Genomic DNA, 9,351 nt, shown 5'->3' on the forward strand with positions numbered 1-9,351 from the left:
CCACGATATTCAGAGAAGTTCATGACCTTATTGGCATCAACAGTGACATGATGCGTGGCACCTGTATCAACCACCCAACGGTCAGATTGCATAGAGGCTGTGTGAACTTGTGGTTGATCGCTTGCAGCAGATCCATTTCGCTTCATGGCACAACATTCATAGCCATCATCAGCAGATGAACTTGTAAAGCTATTAGAGGGAGGAACCACTTTGTATTCAGATTGATATTGATCTTGTTGAACAGAAATAACACAGGAGAAGTCTTTGTTGAATCTGTGCCAACATCGATCAACAAGGTGACCAATTTTTCCACAAAGCTGACACTGAACTCTGGATCGGCCTCGACCTCTACCATTGGTTCTCGAACTATAAGAGTAATTAGATCGTTGGTTAGGATTATTAGAAGTATTTCTTACTTCACCTTGTGCAATATTCGCACTCATAGGCAGGGTTTCAAGCTGGTCATCAAAGCTGGCTAATTGAGTTTCTGCATCAATTAACATCGTGGAGATGCTATCTAAGGACAGAGTGTCCCTCATGGACGTGATGATCGCCATGAAAGGTTGATACTCTCGAGGGAGTCCTTTCAAGATGCTGGCTATTTGTTCAACTTGTGGAACTGTACTCCCACAGGATGCTAGAGCATCGCAGACCTCTTTGACACGGTTGAGATAGGCTCGCATGCTGTCACCGCCTTTCTTTAAAGACTGGAGCTTGTAGTGAAGGCTCATAACTGTTGTTGTCGAGCGATTTGCAAAGAAATGAAGAACTGTGTTCCAAACTGCTGTTGCCGTTTCAGCGCCAACGAATTGAGAAAGGAGGTGTGGGCTAATCGTGGACAGCAACCAGGATGCTAAGGCACTGTCTTGAGCCACAAAATCTTCATATTCCTCGTTGATACGAACGGTTCCATTTTCATCAACCACCGTTTCCGGCGGAGTCACAGCTGCTCCGGTAAGCAGTCGTTCCAAGCGGTGACTTCGAATGGTGAGCAGGATCTGTTGCTTCCAAAGAAGAAAATTCGTTTCATCTAACACCACATTTACCTTCTTATTGGTAAATGTTTTAGAACCCATAGCGATCTCCATCAGAAACTACTCAGGCAACGGAAACAGAAACCGATCTTGAGATCCCAAGATCTATGGCGATTGATACCATATTAGGATGAGAAAGGAAAGCAAAGATTTCAGAAAATGTATATTGATGAACATACTGATTGCAATACACGAGCTCTGTTTTTATACAACACAAGTGATCCAGCTTAACAGAAGCTCAACCCGATGCTTCTTAGGGAATTTCATAGTTCAACCGTGGGAGGTCATGCAGGGAATACACGCATGTTCAATCAATTATAAATAATCGATCCAGGGGCAACTCCGCCCGTAGACGCAAAGCCAAACCTTGAGGACAAGGTTCCTACACTTGGAGGGGGTGATGTTATGAAGGAGCAAGAGCAGGAAGAGATCCACATCAACAGCAATGAGGCGGAGGACCAGGACCCACCAGTGAGTAGCATTGCACCAGCTACTGGACACAGAGAAATTCAAGAGAGAAGGCCTCCTAAAGCGTTAACCGATTTTGTCTTATTCTGAATGGTCAATAGACTACAATAATTGTTTTCTTCTTTTCGCAGAGGCATGTAACCCTGAGAATATTCTCTTTCCTCCTCCTGCTAATTCTAATTTCCACGCTCAATTTGTTCATAACATTAGATGTGAAAATAAAAGAAATCTTTTATGGATCATGGATTAGAATTTACGAAGAAAGTGAATGATGATGCTACTAGGTAGTTCAGTATATTTAAAAAAAACAATAAATAAATTTTGTATGCTTATAAAGTTTATGAAAGTGGGTTTGTAAGATTACTAATCAAATTTCGTTTGATTGGGTGTGAAATGCTGATGGTATGATATGTTTGATAAAAAAATAAGTTTTATGGTTTAGTGAAGGACGTATCGTGACATGTTTACAGTATGTTGGGTTTCTTTTATATTTTATTTGTAACATAGAGAATTTCTTTCTCTGCTAAAAGGCTGTTTTACATAAGATGTGTGTTCATTTCATTTCTTCATATTATTTCATGGTCGGCTATTAATTATTATCTATGATAAATTAATATATAGATTTGTTGATTTTATCAAAATAATGACAATGTTAAAGTATGATATTATTTTTTTGGATCTTAATACTGTATTTTCGTTGTAGCAAGCAAAGATATGTGCAATTCTTGACCAAATAGATTTAGACGATGTTTTATTAGGAATTTATCAAATATCGCGTCATGGACACTGAAAAAGTAATGACACGTGGATCAAAAAGAAAGATTAAAATTGCATTGGGGTTAAAGTTTGAGCAATTGTGCATGGACTATTTTGGAAATTTTTAGTAATGAAACCCTAAACTACAAATTCAATTCATCTTATCGGAAAATGTACTTCAGCCTTATTGCCTATTTGGCCTATTTTGGACGATGTAGTTATGATAAAAAAGGAACTGAAAACTCTCATGCATATGTTGTGATCCCATTAAGCGAATTCAATGGTAAAGGAGAATATTGTTCTCTGTAGAGGTCTCCTGTATCTGCAGAGTGTATATATTCATTGTCAATTAGTTGACAAAATTCTAAACCGAAACAAAGAATGTGTTTTGGGAAGAGAAGAGAAAATAGAGTATTGGCAATCCTTTATTTTGATACAATAGGTTGTCCTCTGTAAATCTATGAAGATCGACGACGTTCATTCTCTTGAATCATAATTCTTCGATTGATGTTCCGAGTCCATTATCATACTAATGTGTGAGTCCTCAACCTTGGTAATGGTATCCTTGTAATCCTTTGGAAGGGCATTGCAGTTAATGGTGTGCCACACAGGTCTCTCCTCTAGGAATAACCTACAATAGAAAAATACCATACAACAATCCTTTTTCTCATGTTGGCATATCTTTGATTTTTTTTCCCAACAGGCACGATCGGCTGTAAGAAACTAGCATCAATAGTTATAAACAAGGATGGATCGGGAGGTGTTGGGAATGCGATATTTCCACCTAGAAATTTCAAATATCCGAATAGATTAGGTATCTTATTTGTATTTTCTATGTAACTTCTTAAGTCAGCATTCTCTAACATAAAATTATCGGTCTGTCTCTGGTTCTAAACATAGGAATTGGAGCACAAAGAGGGAGACTTACGGGTGTTTGCATAGCATAGGGCTGAATAGTAAGTGCATATTTGCATGTGGATACTCTGTGATTGAACTAATTATTGCTCTCGGCTCCAAGCAGACGAATCTCACCTACAAACGGAAAAAACAAAGCATGAAAAGATGAGAACGATCTGAAAACCATATCGTAGTACTGTAACTTCATTGCTTCATAGTCATACCTCAGTTTCTCGGCGCTGATTAGTAAGATCACATAGGGTTCCATTCGTATATTGATGAGCATGATACCTGCCTGAGACATGGCATCGTTATATAGTCTTTTTCTTTCTTTGGCTTCTTTTAATCAAGTATAATCTTCTACTTTACAACTTACACCAGTTGGAACTTTTTTTTCAGGTGAAAGTTGTGAAATTATAATGAAGATGACAAAGTTTAGGTGCAACCTAAATTTTAAACCATGCAAAGTCTCACCTTTGCGACGCATCGTTCGAGCTTAATTGTGGAGACGCCGGAGAGATTCTGGTTGAAAGCATCACTGGCCTCTTCATCATATACACCCAAGATAAATTGCTGAACCACCTGCAATAATTTCAAAACCATAGAAAATGTACATTGATAAACTATAAAAATTGCTGGTGGGAGCTTACTGTATTCAATAAGGTATAAAACACAGTAGTAGTACTCCAAATTATTTTTTAAGATGGCAACTGATGCTTATGCACCTGCTTTTATAACTAGTGCTGTAAATGAGACGAGACAGATTGTGAGCTACTCGAGATCGATTCGATCAAGGCTCGATAAATACTCGGATCGAATGGACTCGACTCGAGCTCGAGCTCGACTCGAATTCTTAACGAGCCGAAACGAGCTACTCGATACTCGACTCGAAAAGCTCGTGAGCTCGAAAAAAATGTTATATTATAATTTAAATTTTTTAAAATTATATTATTAAAAATATATTAAAAATACACTATTGGATAGTATTAATTTACATGATGTCAACTTAAGATATATGTTGTTCACTTTTTGGGTCGGGAATTACAAATTTGCTTTAACTTCTCTCTTCTTGAGTGGTACTTATAGTTCCTTGGCTCCGAATTGAGCGGATCCGCTCCAGATATAGAATCTTGTGATTTTTGAATCGTCAACACAAAGCTAAAAATGTATAAGTCTTTTATACATGGACATAGGGCAATTCATCAAGAACACATATTCTGCAGTAATGATATAGTTGGTATTTGATGTGTAATCTGACTTCATGTTAAATGAGCTACTCTTTAAGCTTCCTAAGTAGCTTTTGTTTGACGTGACATGTCTAAATCCTTCCCTTGCATGTTTGGGTGCTATTATGGTCATTTGACTTCGATTTCTTTCCGGTACCATCCGAACTAACTTCCTTCTTTGAACAAAATAGTCAAAAGTTGGGTTTACATTTCTAATGCATTTTGGTCAAAAGAAACAAGATTCTCAGGTTGCTCAACTCAGAAGCAAAAGCATGCACCAGAAAATACAAACAAAAGCATTTTGTCTTCCTTTCACTCTTTTAATGAGCATGTTAAGCACACAAGGGTAACATCTTTACTAGTTCCATTTACATTACCATACAAATTAGTACAGAAATATACCCAAGAAGAGCCTAAAAAACCACTCTTCTCACCATTTCTCTTCACACCATTCTTTTCATTTATGCATCAGTATTTGTCAAGAAAAAAAACATGTTTCTCATACAGACCCACACATTAGCACAACATTCAAAGTTTAAGTCTTAATATATTGTTTTCTTGAAGGGGAAAAAGGGGATAAAAAAGAACCCCTCAAGATAGCCTTCTGTTCTTCTTGATGGATCTCCATTTATTCACGTATATATGTTGTTTTATTTCCTTCAGGCAGCTGCAACAGTGCCTGTTCGGAAGGGGCGGAAGGGGTAATCTTCAGACTTCCTTTGATCTTTCTTTCTCAAAGCTCTCATTGATGAACAGTGGTTCCTATTCTTTTCCATGGCTTCATTCATGTCGATTTGTTCTTGCCTGCACTCTGCACTACAGAATGGCGTGTCCCCTCTGCAACACAATCCAGTATCCCACATCGGTAGGTTTAAGGCAGTTTTGCGCTGGGGGATATTATAAAAGGAGAGGATACGCGGGTTTAAGGCAGCATTGTGTTATGAGCAATGACGCATATAGGTTCGAATCGAGGCGTGTCTATTGCTAGTTGAAAATTATTTCCAAATGCCTTCTTAGGTTTTGAGTTTGAATCAAGTTCAAAATTGAGTTGAATTTCAAGTTAAAATTAAGGTTTTAAATAAGGGATAAAATGATTATTTAATCAAATATTAAGGGTATTTTTAAGTTTAATGACAAATAATTCTTGTAACATTTGACCAAACTGTCAATTTGGCCCCTAGAGACTTTTTTAACAAATGGTCCGTTTCAAAAATAGGGGTCTTTTTGTCAATAGGTATTTGTCTTAAATTGAAATGTGAGAGTTAAAATATTTCAAAAAAAGGTTAAAGTGATTATTTAGTAAAAATAGACTAAAATGCTAAAAAAAATAGGGGCAAGAATGATTATTTACTCATGAGTTTTTTTTTGTCGTAGTGCCTAATTATATTACCACCACAGATTACGGAAATTACTCAGATCAAAAAGATGGTGCAAGAACCATAACACTCAGTTGAGTATCCATAACAGGTTTTGCTTGTTGAACAGATTTGTTATATGTCGTGCGATTCATTTTAGAAAATAATGATATTCCGCATCACTTAAGGGTACATCACAGAAAGAACCCACTCTAGTGAAAGAACACAAGTCTAATGTAAATATGAGGACCTTAAATTCAATAAAAAATCTACCTTTTCATTTCCACATGTAGTTGCCGCAACTGCTTTTGATAGCAAAATTCATAGGACCACCAACCTTCTTGCTGCACAAAAACAGAGCTCACAACATAAGCACCGGAGGGAGATGAGTTATGTGCCACGTAAATCCGATGAAGAACAAGACTTTCTTTCTTTGCATTAATGTCCATGGAAACATCATCAATTCATATAGGGAGCACCAAAACAATGTGTGTAGAAGCCGGTGCTCACACTGATAAAAGCATCGATCTTTCAGAACTTCCAGCAGTTCATCAGGCGTCTTTAGTTTAACCCGTTTTTCGGACTCCACAATCAAGCTACTAGTGTTCTGCTGAGTAACAGACTTTAGGGTCTTCGTTTTCTCCACCTTAGGCAAGAAACATAAAAAATTATTTCCATCTTTATTAGGCATAGCAACAGACACCTGATCATCATCCTGCAAAGTGTGCCAGGCATTGTAATATTATAATCATTAAAAATGGCAAGTCCAGATGGAAATTGATAGTTTCACATCAAAGAAAAACCAGCCTACTAACTATATGCGCATGGAAAATTATGCAAAGATGAGACACCCACAAGATTTTCATTGTTCTTATACCATTATAACCATCTTTCATAGAAACAGTACCAAGTTGCCATCTACTCATAGTTGGAACACATCCTCTCCAATTTCTAAATACAAACTTTCTCAGCATTCGAACGTATAAATGAATCATTATGTTGAAGTGTTTTGCTAGATAAAAGGTACACTAGTTTATTTAGAAAAGGTATACTAGTTTATTTAGAAAAGGTATACTAGCTTATTTGAACTTTCTTATAGAATTTGAGTATATATATAATATCTAAATTATCTCTTTCTTTCAAAATAAATTATCTCACATTTCTAAATTAAAAATATATTTATATTTTCTTAAATATTAAAAATATTAATTTATCAAGTAACATGTAGGAGTATAAATGAATCGAGTTCGAACGAATAAAGTTGTGTTCATGTTTGTTTATTATTTTTGAAGGTGTTTATGTTTATTTTAGATTCATATTTGTGTTTGTTTAAATTTTTAATATCATATTTGTGTTTGTTTCTTTATTTTTGAAGGTGTTCGTGTTCAGTTCATTTAGTGTTCACAAACATGTTCGTTTAATGTTCTAGAATATGTTTACCACATGTTCATTTAGCGTTCGCCAACATGTTCATCTAGCATTCATCAACATATTTGTTAGAATGGTTAAATAACACACTAATCCTTAAGCTCTTTAGGTTTCACACTTTCTACTCCAAAAGCTCATCACATGTTTCAATTCAATCCATACATTCACTAATATTTAAAATATAAAAAATGAAAAGATAAAGATAAAGATAACTTCATAAACATGCTTATAAAAAGAGCTTTTTAATTAGCTTGTTTATGAACATAAACGAACTGAACACACTTCTATTCATATCCGTTTGTTTATTAAATAAGGGATGATTCTTCCACACTCGACGAGCGGCGATGAGCAACGTTAATGCACAGATAAATTAATTTATAAAAGTTTAAAATTATAAAGGACACAACATATAGATATAAATTAGTTAAAAATTTAAAGGTAAGATATTTAAAATAAAGAGTAAACTATACAAGTGACCAACTAACTATTGCCTCTTTTCATTTTGACCACCATTTTTAAAAAAATTTCAATCATGTCACTCAACTATTTAAATACATTCAATTAAGACATTTGTCGTTAATATTTAATAGAGAAGTTGACATGGAAGTTAAAATATTTAGTATAATTACACATTTGATCACAGTTACTTATATATTCTATCATTTTTATCATAGTTTTAATAAATTAAAGTAAACTCAAGCCTCAAATCAAATGGTTTCATGTGTCCATTGATGCCAAGTGTAATGACATGTGTTACTAGTCTTAATTTTAACTTATTACATGGCAAACCGAAGAAGAGGCCCGTTCAAGCCATTGCCAAGTTGTCACTTCATAGTGGAACTTTCATGAGGTAGACCTAAGGTGTCACACCCCAAATTAGGGCCTTATTTTTTTTAATTTTTTGAGGACTAATTTGAAATTTTAATTAAATTTGAGGACCAAAATGAAATTTTAATTAAATTTATACCCAAATCAAGAAGAAATAAAAATATGAGGACATATAGTGTAATTTTATCATTTTTCTCAAGGAATATATAACCCTAAATCTAGAAAGTTTTCTCATTTGGAAACCCCAATCTCTCTCCCTCTTCAAGCTTTCTTTTTTTAGCAAGAAACTTCAATCGCCGTTTCGTCGTCGACCATTGCTCCGTTTTCGACACCTCCCGCATCATCGTGTTCCTTGCGTTGTCCCAAGTCCATTGGTGTCCACTTTGTCTTCGTTGCCGCCAACATGTGAGAGGGTGAGGAAGATTAAGTTTCTGACGTTTTGAAATCAAGCTCTCTGCCGTTCATCGTTGTGAACCGAGCTTAATAAGTGTCTCAAAACCCTTAAAGCGTACGTAGGAATTTTTCCAACCCCTAGAGGCCCTGCACCTGCCCCCACGCACCGTCGCTGTGCATGGGAAAGTCCCATTGCCAGGTGGGTTGTTTGAATGTTCCTGCCCGACCCGTGTCTGACTCGACCTGATCCGACCCGACCCAAACTGAACCGTTGACCGGCATTGACTTTTTAAAAACCTCCATCTTGAAATTTTTTGACGTCCTGAGTCTAATTCTGTGATTTGTTTTGGCCAATTCTGACACGAAAGCCTCAATCGAGCCCGTTAATATGAAATGCTTAGTATTTTTAGCATGTTTGCTTATTTAGTTGGGATTTGATTATGGAATTGATTCGAGAATATATTTTTATGAAGGTATTGTATTTCACTAGACCGAGGATCGGTTAGATCTGGTGCTTCTCGTCCGTCAGATTGTAACACACCCAACCCATACCTGACCCGGATACGAACCTGATGTGTCACATTTGACTTTTCAAAACTTGACTCATATAAAAATCATGAAATCTAAACTTTCATTAAAATAAATTCGTTATTTACATAGTTGAACCAAAATAACAAAATCAATCAGAGCATGTGTACTCACAACTTGCTTACATGCCAACACACTTAATAAAACAAATACATACTTGCAAGTTACTTCTGGTCTGATCTGCTAGTAGAGGTATGTTGTCCTTACAACTCCTAATTTTGGTCCCCTATTTCTTGGTACCTACGTATAAACCACTTACACTAAGTCACAGACTTAGTGAGGCATAATCGAATATGTAACCATGAATCATGAAAAATACACTACTATCAGTACATTTTCAATTTTCATGTACCAAACAAACTATAATATATATGATCA

General features: G+C 35.8%; 1 pseudogene; it reads right to left on the reverse strand.

Annotated features, from left to right (window-relative positions):
• Positions 1 to 2,735: 2,735 nt before the first annotated feature.
• Positions 2,736 to 8,364, reverse strand: LOC120197366 (annotated as a pseudogene).
• Positions 8,365 to 9,351: the final 987 nt, after the last annotated feature.

The sequence above is a fragment of the Hibiscus syriacus genome, unplaced genomic scaffold, assembly GCF_006381635.1.
Source record: "Hibiscus syriacus cultivar Baekdansim isolate YM2019G1 unplaced genomic scaffold, ASM638163v2 tig00117048_pilon, whole genome shotgun sequence".
NCBI lineage: Eukaryota > Viridiplantae > Streptophyta > Magnoliopsida > Malvales > Malvaceae > Hibiscus > Hibiscus syriacus.